The sequence below is a fragment of the Anolis carolinensis genome, chromosome 3 (genome assembly GCF_035594765.1).
Source record: "Anolis carolinensis isolate JA03-04 chromosome 3, rAnoCar3.1.pri, whole genome shotgun sequence".
NCBI lineage: Eukaryota > Metazoa > Chordata > Lepidosauria > Squamata > Dactyloidae > Anolis > Anolis carolinensis.
The window spans coordinates 190581237-190599757 of record NC_085843.1 but is presented as its reverse complement, the minus strand read 5'-3'; the positions used below and the strand labels follow the sequence as shown (position 1 = coordinate 190599757).

The following is an 18521-nucleotide window of genomic DNA, read 5'->3' as shown; positions in this document are numbered from 1 at the left end:
GTACAGGTCAATAACTGGCTCAGAAAATGGTGTCAAGAGGAGCATTTTGGCTTCCTTGACCATGGTCTACTCTTCCAAGAGGATGGACTACTGGCAAGCGATGGGGTGCATCTCACACAAGTAGGAAAACATCTTTTTGCACACAGACTCACAAACCTCATCAGGCGCACTTTAAACTAAATCCACTGGGGGAGGGGAACAACAGCCTGGCGAACACTATATTACCCACGACCACAGGGAACCGCCGTAAGGCTAAACGGAGGGCTGCACAAACACAGCAAGGACCAAGTACAGAGAGCACAATAATCCCAAATAAACAGTTCGAGGGGAGGTCACAGGGGCTTACATGTCTTTACACTAATGCTCAGAGCATGGGAAATAAGCAAGACGAACTCCAACTCCTAGCACAGCACCACACATACGATGTCATAGGCATCACTGAAACCTGGTGGGATGACTCCCATCACTGGAATTTAACCATTGAGGGCTATAACCTCTTTCACATAAATAGAACAAAGGGGAGAGGAGGGGGAGTAGCTTTATATGTCAAAAACAGTTACGTTGCAGAAGAAATGCAAGACTGTAATCCGGGAAACCAGCTTGAAAGCATCTGGATAAGAATCAAGGGAACCGGGACTCAAAAAGATCTTGTCGTGGGTGTCTACTACAGACCTCCGAGTCAGGATGAAGGACTTGATGAAGCCTTCTGTCAACAGCTGACCAAACAGGCACAAAGAAGAGATATAGTAGTCATGGGCGATTTCAATTATCCCGATATCTGCTGGAAAACAAACTCAGCCAAGAGTACAAAGTCCAACAAATTCCTCACTTGCCTTGCAGATAATTTTATGGTCCAGAAGGTAGAAGAGGCAACAAGGGGATCAGCAACTCTTGATCTAATCTTAACAAATGTGGAAGACCTGATCAATACAGTTGAAGTGGTTGGATCCTTAGGGGCAAGTGACCATGTGCTCCTGCAGTTTGCAATACAAAGGAATGCTGAAACTAAGACAAGTCAAACACGCATTCTGGACTTTAAGAGAGCTGACTTCCAAAAAATGAAGGAATTACTGAGCGGCATTCCATGGACGCCGATATTAAAAAACAAGGGAGTTAAGGATGGATGGGAGTTTTTCAAAAGTGAAATACTCAAGGCGCAAATGCAAACAGTGCCAACAAAGAAGAAAAATAAGACAAGTGCAAAGAAGCCAGAATGGATGTCCAAAGAACTTCTAACTGAGCTAAAGCTCAAAAGTGACATGCACAAGAAGTGGAAAAGGGGAGAAATCACCAAAGAAGAATTCAAACGTATAGCCAACTCCTGTAGGGAAAAGGTTCGCAAGGCTAAAGCGCAAAATGAGCTCAGGCTTGCCAGGGACATAAAAAACAACAAAAAAGGTTTTTTTGCTTATGTTGGTAGAAAAAGGAAGAAAAAGGAGGCGATAGGGCCACTGCAAGGAGTAGATGGGGTGATGGTGACAGGGGATAGGGAAAAGGCAGAACTGCTTAATGCCTTCTTTGCCTCGGTCTTCTCACAAAAAGAAAGCCATCTTCAACCTCAGCAACATGGAATGGACGAAGGATTGGGGGAAATCCAACCCCAAATAGGGAAACAAGTTGTCCAGGAACACCTGGCCACTCTAAACGAATTCAAGTCCCCAGGGCCAGATGAGCTACATCCAAGAGTATTGAAGGAACTAGCGGAAGTTATTTCAGAACCACTGGCAATCATCTTCGAGAGTTCTTGGAGAACAGGAGAAGTCCCAGCAGATTGGAGGAGGGCGAATGTGGTCCCTATCTTCAAGAAGGGAAAAAAGAACGACCCAAACAATTACCGTCCGGTCAGCCTCACATCAATACCAGGCAAGATTCTGGAAAAGATCACTAAGGAAGTGGTCTGCAAACACTTAGAAACAAATGCGGTCATTGCTAATAGTCAACACGGATTTACCAAAAACAAGTCATGCCAGACTAATCTGATCTCTTTTTTCGATAGAGTTACGAGTTGGGTCGATACAGGGAATGCCGTGGATGTAGCATATCTAGATTTCAGTAAGGCCTTCGACAAAGTCCCCCACGACCTTCTGGCAAACAAACTAGTAAAATGTGGGCTAGACAAAACTACGGTTAGGTGGATCTGTAATTGGCTAAGTGAACGAACCCAAAGGGTGCTCACCAATGCGTCGTCTTCATCATGGAAAGAAGTGACAAGTGGAGTGCCGCAGGGCTCCGTCCTGGGCCCGGTTCTGTTCAACATCTTTATTAACGACTTAGACGAAGGGTTAGAAGGCACGATCATCAAGTTTGCAGATGACACCAAACTCGGAGGGATAGCTAACACTCCAGAAGACAGGAGCAGAATTCAAAACGATCTTGACAGACTAGAGAGATGGGCCGAAACTAACAAAATGAAGTTCAACAGGGACAAATGCAAGATACTTCACTTCGGCAGAAAAAATGGAAATCAAAGATACAGAATGGGGGACGCCTGGCTTGACAGCAGTGTGTGCGAAAAAGATCTTGGAGTCCTCGTGGACAACAAGTTAAACATGAGCCTACAATGTGATGCGGCAGCTAAAAAAGCCAATGGGATTTTGGCCTGCATCAATAGGGGAATAACGTCTAGATCCAGGGAAGTCATGCTCCCCCTCTATTCTGCCTTGGTCAGACCACACCTGGAATACTGTGTCCAGTTTTGGGCACCGCAGATGAAGGGAGATGCTGACAAGCTGGAAAGCGTCCAGAGGAGGGCAACTAAAATGATTAAGGGTCTGGAGAACAAGCCCTATGAGGAGAGGCTTAAAGAGCTGGGCATGTTTAGCCTGCAGAAGAGAAGGCTGAGAGGAGACATGATAGCCATGTACAAATATGTGAGGGGAAGTCATAGGGAGGAGGGAGCAAGCTTATTTTCTGCTGCCCTGCAGACTAGGACACGGAACAATGGCTTCAAACTACAGGAAAGGAGATTCCACCTGAACATCAGGAAGAACTTCCTCACTGTGAGGGCTGTTCGGAAGTGGAACTCTCTCCCCCGGGCCGTGGTGGAGGCTCCTTCTTTGGAGGCTTTTAAGCAGAGGCTGGATGGCCATCTGTCGGGGGTGCTTTGAATGCGATTTCCTGCTTCTTAGCGGGGGGTTGGACTAGATGGCCCTTGAGGTCTCTTCCAACTCTACTATTCTATGATTCTATGATTCTATGAGACTACCAGGAATATGCTCTTTACTGAACCAGTGAATAAACAGTTACTATCTATAATTGCTTGATATACCAGCAGACTATAGGAGAGAAAAAATGGGATTTATTATGGTAATGTTTCATATTAATATGTTCATATTGTATGGTAAACTGTTCAAAAATTTGGAATGGTTTTCCGATATTTTTTAAAGGTTAAAACCAAATATTAGGGGAAATATTAACTTAAAGCACAGATTATTGATATCAGTACAAGTACAGCAAAATATGAATCTAAAATTAAAGATCGATATGAGTTGGTTAGTTTAAAACAAAAATAAGGATATGAAACCAATTAAATCTGATGAAATCTAGAAAGCCTTACTTGCAATTTAACATTAGCATACCTGCTTCTTTGCAATGAAAAGCCAAATTATGACCTCATTTTTGGGGGGAGTGGGAATCTATAAAACCCCAAGAGAACATTGTTATGTACTGAAATCAGGAAATCCAGGATGTAAATCCATTGTACCATATATAAATGTTGTTGCCTTTAAATTAACCTGGAAACAATACACAAAACAGTGCATTTCATGGATTAAGGTAATTACCTTTTCTGTTCTGGAACTGGATAAAAAAATCCACCCTTCTCACAAAACGTATACAATTTTTTCAGTTCTCAGAAACTGTTTTTGACGATTTTATAGCAAGCTTTTTCATTCAAAGCAAATCTTTTAAAAAGCAGGTAGATGGTATGTTTATTTTAAGGTCAATCGCTCTCATTTTTCTGTTGTGTTAATTGTGATTTTTATAGACAAGTTTCTGAACCAAGCAACTGCTAGAATAGCTAAAAAGATCCAACACATTTTACATTGTTTAATGCTCATTCACAGTAATAAATATTTCTGCTGTTATGACTATGAACATGTTCTCATATATTTATGCAGCATTTTCTTATTTATTAGTCAAACACACCTTCCAAGTGAAAATTAATATGTGATGGAGGTTGTTAGGGCAGATTTGAAAAGTTCTCATTTACTTTGCACGCATTTGATGGCTATGTCTGAGACTCCCACAAAGCACTTTCACCTTTAATTGGGCTGATTGTTTACGTTGAACTTGGTAAACTCTGCACAATCTTTAATACTCATCAATTATGGACCGGGCTGTGGCGCAGCTGGCTAGTAACCAGCTGCAATAAATCACTACTGACAGAGAGGTCATGAGTTCAAAGCCCGGGTCGGGTTAAGCCCCCGACCATTAAATAGCCCAGCTTTCTGTTGACCTATGCAGCCCCGAAAGACAGTTGCATCTGTCAAGTAGGGAAATTTAGGAACGCTTTATGCGGGAGGCTAATTTAACTAATTTACAACATCATAAAACTGCCAGCAAAACACGAGGAAAGGAATGAGGAAGTACAGCCACTAGTGGACAGTGAAGCAACAGCTCCTCCTGTGGCCCGAATTGTGAAGCTGGAAAAAAATGTTAAATGCTTCTGTGTCTGTCTATATATGTTGTTTGTCTGTTGGCATTGAATGTTTGCCATATATGTGTTCATTGTAATCCGCCCTGAGACCCCTTCGGGGTGAGAAGGGCGGAATATAAATACTGCAAATAAATACATTCGAAGATGCACTTTTTTTCATATAACCCCCCCCCCCCCACACACACACACACACACACACATCTCTCTCACACATTTTGGTGGTAAATTAGTGTACAGTAATAATTCACCCATTTCTGATTTGATTCAAGTCAGTACTTTGGGTCAAGAATTATATAAAATATACAAGTTGAATAGAATGGTTCATTAGGAGCTTTCGGAACATTTCTGACTAGTACCTGGTCACTTTTTAACTTGATGAATTTGTTACATTATGTAAGATCATAAGTTAATTAGCAACCTAATTCATATGTTTTTAACATATGCGATATTAAAACTGCAATATTGATGATCCTCTTCTGTTTTTCTCTAATTTTTTCTCCATCACTGGAACTATTACTTTCCATCTCAAGGGACCTCTGGTTTCTGCTAGTTCCTTTTATGTTACTATTTTCTCATAGACCAAAAAGCTTTTGCACACTATTTGTAACATACAAACTGGTCCTTTCTGCAAAAAAAGATAAGTAAGAGGGAGTTAGATACAGTTGTCATCAACTGCCACAGAGACTCAAAAAGCTAATTTGATTTCAGCCCAAAAGGTATCTGTAATGATTGATAATTCACTCTTTCTGTGAGCGTGATGATGGCTTTTGTTTGGTATCTTTTGTTTCCTGTTTACTCTGAAAGTACTGTTCTGTGCATCTTGTGCCTTTTTGTCATGACCTTGACCTCGTACAATGAAACTATTTGGTATAATACCTACAGAGATATTATATAACTCCTGTCTAAAATATATGCAGTCATTTAAGATTATCGTAAGTAATGAGAACCATAGTTATAAAAAGCAATAATTATGATTCTTTAAATCTGATAAATTAGTGATCACAATAGGAGCCCCCGGTGGCACAGCGGATTAAACCACTGACCTGGTGAACTTGTTGTCCGAAAGGTTGGTGATTTGAATCCAGGCAGCGGGATGGGCTCCCGCTGTTAGCCCCAGCTTCTGCCAACCTAGCAGTTCAAAAACATGCAAATGTGAATAGATAAATAGGTACCGCTCCAGCGGGAAGGTAACGGTGCTCCATGCAGTCATGCCGGCCACATGACCTTGGAGGTGTCTACGGACAACACCGGCTCTTAGGCTTAGAAATGGAGATGAGTGCCATACCCCAGAGTCGGACATGACTGGACTTGATGTCAGGGGAAAATCTTTACCTTTTACTTACAGAGATACTGTAGCAAACTTTTTTTTGTCAAAATGTATATACATATTCTGCTGATTAGCTTTCCTTTATAGATAATATTTTTTATTCCATTATGTCTGATTATTCACATTTATGCTCCCATTTTATTTAGATATGTGTATATGTGTGTCCATATTGGAGTGTTCATGAGCTAGAATACTCACACTAAGGCTCCTATAGGATTGAGACTGAATTCAGCCTTAGGCGTAATATTAAAGACAAAAAAAAATTGCTGAAGATTATGTATTTCCTTCCTACTCCCTTGAAAAAGCTAAATGCTGAATGTTTCCTCATACTTCCTTTGCTTTAAACTACGAACAAAACTAAATACTTTTAAAATAACTATCTCTCCATAAGAAAAAAACAAGTACATAATGTTCTCAAATAATAATTTTGTGGCTATAATCCTAATTTTAGACTCTAGTTATATAATATGATTTTTTTTACAGAAAACATTGTAAAAATAATCTCAATCACTATGGTATTATTTACCATAATAATTGTGGTAACTCATTTATCAGATTTAAAGCATCATAATTTTTGCTTTTTATAACTATGGTTCTCATTACTTATGATAATGAGAATGACTGCATATATTTAAACATTTCAACTCTTTTCTCTAAATATTTCTTCCTTCTACAATAAATTGCAGTTTCTCCTAACATGCTATTTACACTAAGTACTTTTTCCTATGTCCCATTTACACTGCCATGTAATGCAGTTTGAAACTCCATTATATGGCCAGAGTAGATTCATATAATGCAGTTATCGAACTGCATTATATGACTCTACAATGCCTATATAATGCAGTTCCAATGCATTATATGCCAGTGTAGATGGGGCCCTAATTTACATTCACCTTAATTAGAACAGATTTTGGTAAAAGGCCAGTTGAGTTTTTTTTGTGGCTAATATTTATTGCTTGTTTTGATGATGTCAAAGGCATGACTGGCCAAAGGTGAAGATCGATGCAGATGGGCTGAAGGGCAAAAGCGTGAGGTAGTGACATGTCCACAAAACAAAAAATAAGACTACAACAGCTGTGTGGTGTCAGCTTTGCTTGATGCTGCAAAGACCTGGGGCATTACGCAAGTCGACAAGAAAAGATTTGATGCATTTGCTAGCAGGTGTTTAGTAAAGATGTATAATGTCAGGCAGCGCTACAATGCTGGGAACATCACATTTCACAACATAAAAAGAAAAGATATTACATCCCCTCTAACAAAGCCGTAGCCCACTTGGTCTATGGGCAGTGAAGAGAGTAAACTTTATCCAAGAAATTTTAATGGCTGATCTCATTATTCAAAATGGAATGGCCAGAGTTAGTTTTGAACATCTGGCAGTAAGAAAAATCTTACTGGTCAGCTTCTTCTGGGTCATATGAATGCAGAGCATAAAGAGAATCTTGCTTTCCTATTGCCAGTCCCTAGCATCTGTGGTTCACATGGATTTTTAGTTTGGATCTGGAAGTGATAACCTGGATAATTGGAAGAAGATGTACTTGTCAAGTGGATGAAAACTGCCAGCTTGTTTCTCTAAGAACTACAGTGTTAGGAAGGATCCAGATCTCAAAGTACACTTCTACTAGAATCAGGGCTACATATTTCTTACATGATCAACCAGTGATCTGAATGGTCTGGACTAGGGTTGTGCATTCAGGGTAAACCTTGACCCATTTTGTGTCCCGACTTTCGGTAGGGACCCTGATTTTTTTTTGAGCCTCCCGAAATTGGGACGGCAGATATCTGTTTTTGTTCTGGGGTGCCGAAAGGTCAGTTTTCTATTGTCCAATTATAAGGGGGTGGCTTCCCAAGCTCCCCTTCCCATAATTTTACACATTTAAGCTGTTCTACTCCGGGGAGCCCCAGTGGCGAAGTCTGTTAAAACACTGATCTGCTGAACTTGCAGACTGAAAGGTCCTAGGTTCAAATCCCGGGAGCACAGTGAGCACCTGCTGTTAGCTCTAGCTTCTACCAACCTAGCAGTTTGAAAACATGCCAATGTGAGTAGATCAATAGGTACCGCTCCGGCAGGAAGGTAATGGCACTCCATGCAGTCATGCCGGCCACATGACCTGGAGATGTCTACGGACAACGCCAGCTCTTCGGCTTAGAAATGGAGATGAGCACCAACCCCCAGAGTCAGACATAACTAGACTTAACGTCAGGGGAAACCTTTACCTTTACTTTTTACTCTAGAGGAGAAGCGCCGGGCTTACAGACCGCACACTCTCTCTTTCCAAGGCATTTAAAAGAGGCAAGCAAGTTCTTAAAGCTGTTTCTTACTCTCGAGGAGACACTCACACACCAGCTGCCACACACTCTTTCCATTTCAAGGCATTTAAAGGAGGCAAGAAAGTTCTTAAAGTTGAGTAGAGGAGGCGCTTGGCTGCAGGCAGGCACCTGAGCACACCAGAAGCCACACACTCTTCCAAGGCATTTTAAGGAGGCTTCCTACTTCCAGGTAAGGAAGAGCAATGACCTCCTGGAAGAGAAGTACCATAATTGATAGTAGTTGTTAGGGAATGAGGGTTTTCTTTTTGTTTGCTAGGGGATTAATGAAAAAAGATTAAATTGAGATGCTGAAAAGCAGGCAAGGAGCCGAAATCGGTTCTCACTTACTTTTGTGTTGAGCTGATTTTCATTGCGGGAGGGGCCTTCCTGTTACATGCTCCTGAAGTTAACAAAAGTAAGAAAAGAATGAATGAAAAGGAGGGAAACGGTTCCATGCAACTCTAGTCTGGACTCCACTCCCAAAGCGTGTTAACAGCTCCATTAAATTCAGGGCTGGTCTGCAGCAGCAATGCTCCAGACCAGACCAGATTTCAGTAAACATGAAGAGCCCTTGATGGCCTTCACAGAACCTTCCATATCTAACATTTAATGATTCAATAAGTAATGAAATTTAGTTCTGTGTTGCAGTACTGTATTCTATGGAATGAAAAGTAATAATAGTTATTACACATTTTCTTCAATATGGCAGCAGTTTTTATTGGATCTTCAGATGATGAATCTGAAAAATACAATAAAAATATTGTACCACATACAGTTCTTTCATAAATTCCATTACTAATTTTAGTGCTAATGTCACTCAGTCATATCTTACAACACAGAAATCGCATAGTAGGTTGTGAAAAAACTGTACATGATGAAGCAGATCTGAGGTAATTATTAAAATTTAGAATTCCAAAGTCCCATAAAACTAGAATACATTTAAAAATGTTTTTATGACTCAATTTTGCAGGCCTCCTATCATTCCTTGATATTTCATGTGCCTGTTTCAGCTGTTAGTTATTTGATTTTAGTTAAATGAATTGATCTATTTTGACCTAATGTTCGACTTTCCTCAACATGCCAATGTTATATTGTACTTTGTCCATTTCAACTGTGAAATTACCTTCCCCATTTCGGCCCATTTTGGCACATGTTGCACTTTGCCTGGGTTCTATGAATTAGTCTCCAGTGTTAATATTGTATGTTTTATGTTGATTTTAACTATTGTTTTTACTGTAATTGATGTTTTTATTGGATAATTGTTTTATTGCTGTGTTTTGATATTTGATGGTTTTATCGGGCAAGGCCCCATGTAAGCTGCCCCGAGTCCCTTCGGGGAGATGGAGCGGGGTATAAAAATAAAGTTATTATTATTATTATTATTATTATTATTATTATTATTATTATTATTATTATTATTAACATGTTCTCCAGATAAATTGAACTACAACTCCCTCAAGCTGAAGTTGATAAAGAGTTGTTACTGCCTAAGTTAACATAAGTTGTTATGGTACAATTGACAGTGTGCCACTGTTGTCAAGAAATTGACCCCCACTTAATTAGACATGAATGGACAGAGCTGAATTAAATTTAAATTATTTTTATTTTTCCCTTTAAACCTTTTTTGCAATGTTGGAAGACCGCTCCCCCTCAACCCTGGAAAAGTCCAGCCAGCTATCTCTCCACTTGTTTATGAAATCCGCATTTATGAAATTGCATGAACTAAATCAAATGAAACTTTTTAAAGTATAACTGAAACTGCAGATCTGTAAAACTGGCTTGCTTAACCCTATGCCTTGCTGGCTAATGTATGCAGACTTAAATTCCATTGATGTGATTTCCATTGTATCTCTATGAACCAAAACATTGTCAAATCTCCATTGATGAACCCTGTTGTGTGTGTTGGGAAATTTTCTGGCTTCCATTGATGAGACTGGAAATGTTCACTGATACAGATCTGCTGCAGGAGAGACCAGTCCATTATTCCATCAAGTGTTCCCAATCACCATTTTGTGTTTTCCAGACTATCCCTCTGTGTTTACCAGGACTCGACATTGTCAATCATAGGACTATTTACGTCTTGACATCAACACATTCCTGGTTTTCCTCTTCTTACTGGGATGGATCATTAAATAGACTTGAAATTTAAACTATCAAATTGCAGCTGTTCCTTTTTCCCACCATGAGGGGAACTCCATGAGCCAGTGACATCAGAAGAAAACTCCAGCCAACAAGGACCTGGATCCCGGCTAGACTGGCTTTTTAACCAATTGGGAAGGGTGTGGGTTTTTTGAATGGCTGTCAAAGTGGGTAAAATGTTCTGTACCCCATGCATGCTTTATGTTGATTCCTTTGAGAGACAACTCTGTACTGATGTCTTTTCTGTCTGGAAAGAATAAATCTCTGTTCCTTTTGCCTTCAAATCCAGCTCATGTATTTAATCTGACCTTGGGAATAGCAAGGTGTGCCGAACTCCGAACTCATGTTTTAGCGGTTAGCTGAAATCACTTGACATCACTAGCACTTAAGTAAAAAAGGTAAAGGTTTCCCCTGACATTAAGTCCAGTTGTGTCCGACTCTGGGGGTTGGTGCTCATCTCCATTTCTAAGCCAAAGAGCCGGCGTTGTCCGTAGACACCTCCAAGGTCATGTGGCCGGCATGACTTCATGGAGCGCCATTACCTTCCCGCCAAAGGTCTACTCACATTGGCATGTTTTCGAACTGCTAGGTTGGCAGGAGCTGGAGCTAACAGCGGCCGCTCCCGCCGCTCCCCGGGTTTGAAACTGGGACCTTTCGGTCTCGAGCTCAGTGCTTTAATGCACTTCGCCACCAAAACAAAATGCATTTTGTAGGAGGCATGAAGAATAATCTCGGAAACATTACAATTCATGTATAATGCACATAAAGAACAACAGAGGCAAGGCCTAGTCCTTGGTTCCCATTTTCCATGAAAATTATATCTAATGCATAAAAAGATAACAAGAAATTTTTGGGTTGGAAGAGAACATAGGAAAGGTGGAATTCATCCTGGCATATCTATATAATCAGATAGCTGAAAACATTTTTATATTTTAATTTCAATGGAGTTTCAAAGAAACAAGCAAAACATTCAGAATTCAAAAACACTTACAGATTCTGCAATCAGTTTTGGTATATTAGATTTTTTAGAATGAACATCTAAATATGTCTAGAATATATGAGTATTCAATAGCCCACATGATATAGTGGATTTAGGTTTAGAAGATGAGGATTGAAAGCCTCACTTGGCCATGGAAACTCACTGCATGACCTTGGCTACAGAATCCTCTTGGACACAGAAGAAGGCAATGGCAAAATCTGCTCTGAACAAATATCGCTAAGAAAACCCCATACTAAATTTGCCACAGGGTCAGCATTAATAAAAACATCTTTAAAGGGATGCAACAACCTGAACAAATTGATCCACTTGAGTGAATGGCAAAAACAAGTCTTAGAAACACATATTTAACAGAGGAATAATATTATGAGCAAGAGTATAAGCGTGGGACAAGTGCAAAAGTTGCGGTATGTGGTGTAATGTAATGTCATCCCAGAGGCAAAGCAGCCAACACCACCAGGCTGCTAAATTATATATTCTGTATGAGCTTCCTATGCTAATGATCTATTTCAGAAACATTTTTAAAGGTCTTAGTCAGGTTTCTAAAAGTATATTTTTATGGCTGTAAATGGAAAGCCAGGGACTGAATAACCGGTTAATTATACTGTACTGAGGAGTAAGTAACCATAAAACACCCCACACTTCCATCGCCATTCCCTGAGCATAAAGTATCCCCATTTTGAGGTTGAAAGGACAAACTCTGAAAATCTGTGCAGTACAAGTGTTTGCTAATGCCAGATGGAGGGACAGAAAGAGCATATGGGGAAGATCAAGCAGAGAGGTATTTCTGCAGATGCTTGAGTAATGTCAAGTACCTCTACTAGACATGATTAAAACATCCATCCCTTTGCTCTTGTGTGTGAATCCTACCGTTAAAGAACATTACAAGCACACCTCAGTTAACAAAGACTCTGATAAGGAAGTTGCTTTTGATACAAAGCCTTTTTCTGCTCACCCAACTCCTCTGCCTTTTCTTCTTGTCCTGAGTTTAGCTAGAAGTCTTTAAACAGCATTGGCATGCAGAGATAGTGAAGGACTCAAGACACACAGACTTTCAGTTGCAGTAAAACAGTACAATAAAGACTGAACTGGAAAAGAACGTGATATTTCTCAGCCAATTCTGCTTTAGCTGTGTGCACCTGCCTAGAACAGGTAAATCTACAGCAGTTGCCTCTAAAATTCCATACTGAGTGTGTGAGGAAGTACAAAACATAAAGAATGGGGGAAAGTGAAGTAGCCTGCCTCTCCAGTTACCCCAAGATTTAAATAATAACAACAAAATAGAAATCATAAGCAAGGGCTTATGAAATTCAAAATAACTTTTGGATACATTTTGTAAAAAAAAACGTTAAAGTAGTGCATAGAAAGTTCAAAATTAAAAGGTTTGACCTTTTTGTACAAAACTTACCTGACGCAGTTGTTTCATTTCACATGTGCCCAAACTCATACTGTTACTTTTGGATAAAATGCTTGCTGGAGCATGCTCTTCTTATGTGTGGCATCAGAATCTATCCTTACTCTTTCTATGTTATTTCTACCCCTTGTACCATTTTTGCTTTGTTAAAAAAGAAGGACATTTATTTCATTAACTGATCTGTACCTGTGCTAAAAATATAAAAGAAAATAATGAAAGAAATGAATTCTGCTATTCAGGAGTCTAGACTGTAATCCAAGTCCAGGAGGAAATGGGATAAAATCATCCATCCATTTGGCTTGAGGACTGTGGTAGTAGCTAGGCCAGAAGTATGGAAATCTGGGGACATGGTAAGTTAGCAAACTGCTGCCAAATGGGCCTGCAGAGACTGTTCCCGTGCCAAGAAGAAAAGAGAAGGTTTTTTTCCCTTCAGTCAGCAGAATTTGGATGCCATGAAGGATGGAGGAATAAAAGATGAATTGATCTGATCTTGAAGCCCAATTCACTAGGAAGCTGCACTAAACAAGCCTCATCAGAAGCAGTGAGAATTGTGTTGGAATATCTTTTCCCGCAGCGTGAGGAGGCAATCTTTCAGGCTGCCTCCATCTTCACAGGCAAGGCAAGTTATTTGTCTACTAACCTTATCCCGTAAAAGAGAGAGCAGTCTTACCTTCCCAGTTCCAGATGGGATATCTGCTTTTAACTGCTTACCTAAAGAGGAAGGGTCATTTGAGAGGAATGTCTAGTATATGAAGCTCCAACCTATTCTCTGATGAGTCAGTTTAGCATAGCATGTAAGAGGCATAGCCAAGTGCAAAGAAAATTTAAATCTCCAACTCTATCTGTTGGTCTAGTGGGGCTTCCATTGGAGCAATAGCTATGGCTGAGGAAAGTGTGACAGGCAAGAGGCCACTATAGCTAGAAATGTAATCCAATAATATGAACTATACAACAGTAATTAAACCAAAATATAATCCATGTGTTACCAACACACATACATACATACATAGAAAGTAAAACTCTATATTCAGAGTTTGTGGGTCCAATGCCCACCAGAGTTCATGTTCCACATGGAGGACTGTATAAGTCACTAATTGTGAGTCCAAATTTAAACGTCCAAGTAAGTGAATCCTTTTATGAAATCCAATGTTTTAAACAAGTCCAAGGTTAGTCACCATCCACGACCGGTTTCGACTGTGTAGTCTTCCTCAGGTGGTGGTTATGCAGGTATGGAGAACCTAAAGTAGTCAATTCCATTCTTCAAGTATTTAATTTCAATGTGTCATTATCAATGACGGAGTGGACCTACAGGGAATATATACGAGTGGCTAGATACATAGCCACACCTATATCCATACTGGGCCCCTTTAAAATTCTCCCTATATACAGTGAGTTCTACCTGCTTCTCCTGTGCTTGCCTAAGGAATCAAACCAGTAGCAGAGCACCTCTGTAGGAGAGTTTATGTAGGAGAGTTTATGTGAGTATACATGCTCCTGTTTTCAATGCTTTTACTATACTTTGTAAATTGTATTTTTATCCTGTACAAGTGTTTCTTGCCACTCGTATATATTCCCTGTAGGTCCACTCTGTCATTGATAATGACACATTGAAATTAAATACTTGAAGAATGGAATTGACTACTTTAGGTTCTCCATACCTGCATAACCACCACCTGAGGAAGACTACATAGTCGAAACCGGTCGTGGATGGTGACTAACCTTGGACTTATTTAAAACATTGGATTTCATAAAAGGATTCACTTACTTGAATGTTTAAATTTGGACTCACAATTAGTGACTTATACAGTCCTCCATGTGGAACGTGAACTCTAGTGGGCATTGGATTCACAAACTCTGAATATAGAGTTTCACTTTCTAAGTATGTATGTGTATTGGTAACACATGGATTATATTTTGGTTTAATTATTGTTGTATAGTTCATATTATTGGATTACATTTCTAGCTATAGTGGCCTCTTGCCTGTGCATTTCAGGGAATCCTTTCTTTGTATTGAGGAAAGTGTGAACCATGAATTTACTAACATGGCTTTGGCTGCACAGGAAGTTTCAGATGCTCCTGCATCCCTCCCCTTTCATTATTAATGGGCAAGAACTTCCCTCACTACTTTGCAGCTGGATCTGACTAATTCCTAGGTTGCCAGGTGTTCAGGAAGTGAAGATGCTGTTGCAGGGGGTCATTTTGGGTTCCAAGAATATAGCGTGCCAAGGGAAAGGACACAAATAGAAACACTGTAAACAATTTCTGCCACCCATAGACCTTCTGGTGGCCAGAAACAAGTAAAGCAGGCTAAAAAGTATCTTGTCTGAAGTTTGTTGTATGTTTTCCGGGCTGTATGGCCATGTTCTAGAAGTATTCTCTCCTGACGTTTCGCCCACATCTATGGCAGGCATCCTCAGAGGTTGAGGTATGGAGAAACTAAACTCTGAGGATGCCTGCCATTGATGTGGGCGAAACGTCAGGAGAGAATACTTCTAGCACATGGCTATATAGCCCAGAAAACATACAACAACCCCGTGATCCCGGCCATTAAAGCCTTCAACAACATATCTTGTCTGAGTTCTCTTCCCCAGGATATTGTCAGGCAAGTTTTTTTTTCTGGTTTCTCTACTAAGAAAGAGAAAAGAAAGACTAAGCACATCTCTTAACCAAGGTGAATATGCAATTCGATATGCAATTCGATTCCAAATGTAAATTATCAATGCATCTCTCATGGAATCCTGTTTAAAAGAAGCTGGAAAAGCCCTCCCTGAATCCCCTGGACTTTAATAATTCCAGACCAATATCTAATCTTCCTTTTTTGGGCAAGATTGTTGATGAACATGGCATCACCACCCCAGAAATGTATCGTTCTCCCACAGCACCAAACTAAAATGGGATTTCCCCCCTCTTTTTCCATTGAACTCCAGTGATTCTGGCAAAACAAAACAAAAACAAAAAACAAAAAAAACAACAACAATGGCAAATGGACAGAAGCCACCAAGTTTCCTCAAAAGTTCATTTTCCATTTTTATGTCTTTTTATTAAAAGTCTGCAGATATTTGCTGATATGTATCCGTGCACATGCAGACCAGAACTGCAGTAGCGATTCTCATCTTAAGACTTTATTGTTCCCTAACTCTTTAATAAATTGTATCTTTCCTTGCAACTTTTGCCTATCTTGTATCATTTACTCTCTATCCTACTTTTCTATCCATCTATTTATGGCTTGATATCATCAGAAAAACAGTCTCAGATAATTCAGATAATAGATGACTTGGTTCAGATAAGCACCATCCTGGAAGAAATTTTGGGGCTCTTACACTCTGCTGTTCTTTAGAAGTCCTTGGCATTGGTGGATTTTAAAATATCGTAATAATAATAATAACAACAACAACAACAACAATAATAAGGATCACAAACCTGCAAAAGTATTGGAAAATGAGCACACAAAGATACTGTGGGACTTCTGAATCCAGACTGACAAAGTTCTGGAACACAACACACCAGACATCACAGTTGTGGAAAAGAAAAAGGTTTGGATCATTGATGTCGCCATCCCAGGTGAAAGCCGCATTGATGAAAAACAACAGGAAAAACTCAGCCGCTATCAGGACCTCAAGATTGAACTTCAAAGACTCTGGCAGAAACCAGTGCAGGTGGTCCCGGTGGTGATGGGCACATTGGGTGCCGTGCCAAAAGATCTCAGCCGGCATTTGGAAACAATAGACATTGACAAAATCATGATCTGCCAGCTGCAAAAGGCCACCCTACTGGGATCTGCACGCATCATCCGAAAATACATCACACAGTCCTAGACACTTGGGAAGTGTTCAACTTGTGACTTTGTGATACGAAATCCAGCATATCTATCTTGTTTGCTGTGTCATAATAATAATAATAATAATAATAATAATAATAATAATAATAATAATTCTTATACCCCGCCCCATCTCCCCGAAGGGACTCAGGGTGGCTTACATGGGGCCAAGCCCAGTCACGACAATATAAAAACAAGCAGTAAAACAAATCAAATCAAACAACAATAAAACAAGTTATAAAAACACATGAAATCATGGATAAGATCTGTACCTTTAAAGTTTTGCCATGCAGGGTGGCAGTTGGGACAGTTGCAGCTGGTTCCCATTGAGAGTTTCCCCAACCATCCACATAGTCTCTAAGTGGAGAGAAAATCCAAATTTATGGGCACAATTCAGACTTCCTCCAACATTGGGTAATAGGGGCAAGGCTGCATTTAGGTGGCCTTGCCCAGCATTATCACAGATCAGCCCCGTGCAGCTTATAGAAACTATGGAATTGATTCAATTCTACATTGACCTAACTGGTCATTGTAAATGTGCCCCTAGTTGTAGGGTTACCAAAAGCCAAAACCAGCTTGAGGCCACATAAGAATAAAGCCTGGTTATTAGCTGCTTCAGGCACCCATGTGACTTGGGGTAGTATTCAGTCATTGGGTTCAATTTAGAACCTGCCTACCATGGAAAACTATTGGAGATGCCCCAATCTGATTTTTAGGGATTGTCCCTCCCTTTGCACCAGGGAGTCTTTTTTCCACAAAGCCCCTCAACACTTTGTACTAAACCTCTATTATTTAACAAGTATGTACACTTCTCCCACTTCCATTGTATATACCTAAATCTGATTCCCCCTCCCCCACTATCTTATTTGAAAGCTTTTGAACGTTTTCCAGTGAGCACTGCAACTGACTGTTACCAGGATTTGACCTTTATTCAACTTTTGCTAATTAAGTCAATTTTTTTTTTGCTTGACAACATATTGATTTATCAAACACATAGCCTGATTATGACTCAGATCATCTGTGGATGAGTCAGTGTTCATATTAAACATTTGATTGCCTTTTGGAGTCATTTCTATTTCCATGGCTTATAAATGTCCATCTGGAGTAGTGTTATAATAAAAAAAATTCATGTAAAATCATATTCCATTAATTAAGATGGTTTCTCAAAGGTGCATAATTTGAAGAGGGAAAAGCTTGTGAACTATTGAGGACAAAACTGCTTAAAAAGAAAAAAAAATAGACTCAGAAACTCAGTGATAGTTACCAATAGAAAACATGACAAGATTAGAACTTGCTGTTTAATACAGTAGTAAAGGTAAAGGTTTCCCCTGACGTTAAGTCCAGTCATGTCTGACTCTGGGGGTTGGTGCTCATCTCCATTTCTAAGCCGAAGAGCCGGCGTTGTCCATAGACACCTCCAAGGTCATGTGGCTGGCATGACTGCATGGAGCGCTGTTACATTCCCGCCAAAGCGGTACCTATTGATCTACTCATATTGGCATGTTTTCGAACTGCTAGGTTGGCTGAAGCTGGAGCTAACAGCGGCCGCTCCCGGGATTTGAACCTGGGACCTTTCGGTCTGCAAGTTCAGCAGCTCGGTGCTTTAACACACTTCGCCACCGGGGCTCCTCGGTTAATACTACCTCTGACTACATTTCAATTCTGTAGCATTTTGTTTGGGGAAAATAGACCTTGAAGAGAAGAACAGGCAGAGAGATCTTCAGACTTCTCTCCCAATGGGGTTCCCAAGACCATCAGAAATATGTATTTTCTGATGGTCTTTGGCAACCCCTCTGACACCTCCTTGCGACCCCCCCCCCCCAGGGGTCCCGACACCCAGGTTGAGAAACACTGTACTTAATG

At 40.1% G+C, this 18521-nt stretch overlaps 1 long non-coding RNA gene across 1 annotated transcript; it reads left to right on the top strand.

Moving 5' to 3' along the window:
• Positions 1-6783: 6783 nt before the first annotated feature.
• LOC107983627 (uncharacterized) lies at positions 6784-10714 on the top strand. The gene is made up of 2 exons (XR_001730968.2): positions 6784-8481; positions 10315-10714. It is a non-coding gene; the product is annotated as an uncharacterized LOC107983627 (long non-coding RNA).
• The last annotated feature ends 7807 nt before the right edge of the window (positions 10715-18521 follow it).